We start from the raw sequence: 662 nt of genomic DNA, 5'->3' as shown, positions 1-662 counted from the left end.
ACTCGGGGCAGGGCCGATGGAGAGGTTATGGCTCTACCCTGTCACACACAGAGCAGGGCCCGTGGGGGTGGGGGGGTTGGGGCGCCGCACCCTGTCACACATAGAGCAGGGCCCATCAGGGGGTTGGGGAGCTCCCCCCTATCAGGCACAGAGCAGGGCCGATCAGAGGGCTGGGGCGTCTTCTCCTGTCACGAACAGAGCAGGGCGGATAGGGAGGTTGTGGCCCTAACCCCTGTCACACACAGAGCCGCAGGGCGATCAGGGGGTTTGGGCGCTGCCCCCTGTCACGCTGCTCCAGGGGCAATGAGGCCTCGCGGCTCCGCTTGACACCCGGGCAGTGAGGCCTTGCTGTTCCTCTGATCCCGGTGCTAGGAGGCCTCGCTGCTCAGCTGATCCCGGTGCTGGGAGGCCTCGCTGCTCAGCTGATCCCGGTGCTGGGAGGCCTCGCTGCTCAGCTGATCCCGGTGCTGGGAGGCCTCGCTGCTCAGCTGATCCCGGTGCTGGGAGGCCTCGCTGCTCAGCTGATCCCGGTGCTGGGAGGCCTCGCTGCTCAGCTGATCCCGGTGCTGGGAGGCCTCGCTGCTCAGCTGATCCCGGTGCTGGGAGGCCTCGCTGCTCTGCTGATCCCGGTGCTGGGAGGCCTTGCTGCTCCACTGATCCTG

This window comes from Myotis brandtii, unplaced genomic scaffold (genome assembly GCF_000412655.1).
Source record: "Myotis brandtii unplaced genomic scaffold, ASM41265v1 scaffold321, whole genome shotgun sequence".
NCBI lineage: Eukaryota > Metazoa > Chordata > Mammalia > Chiroptera > Vespertilionidae > Myotis > Myotis brandtii.
This window is presented reverse-complemented; position numbering follows the sequence as displayed.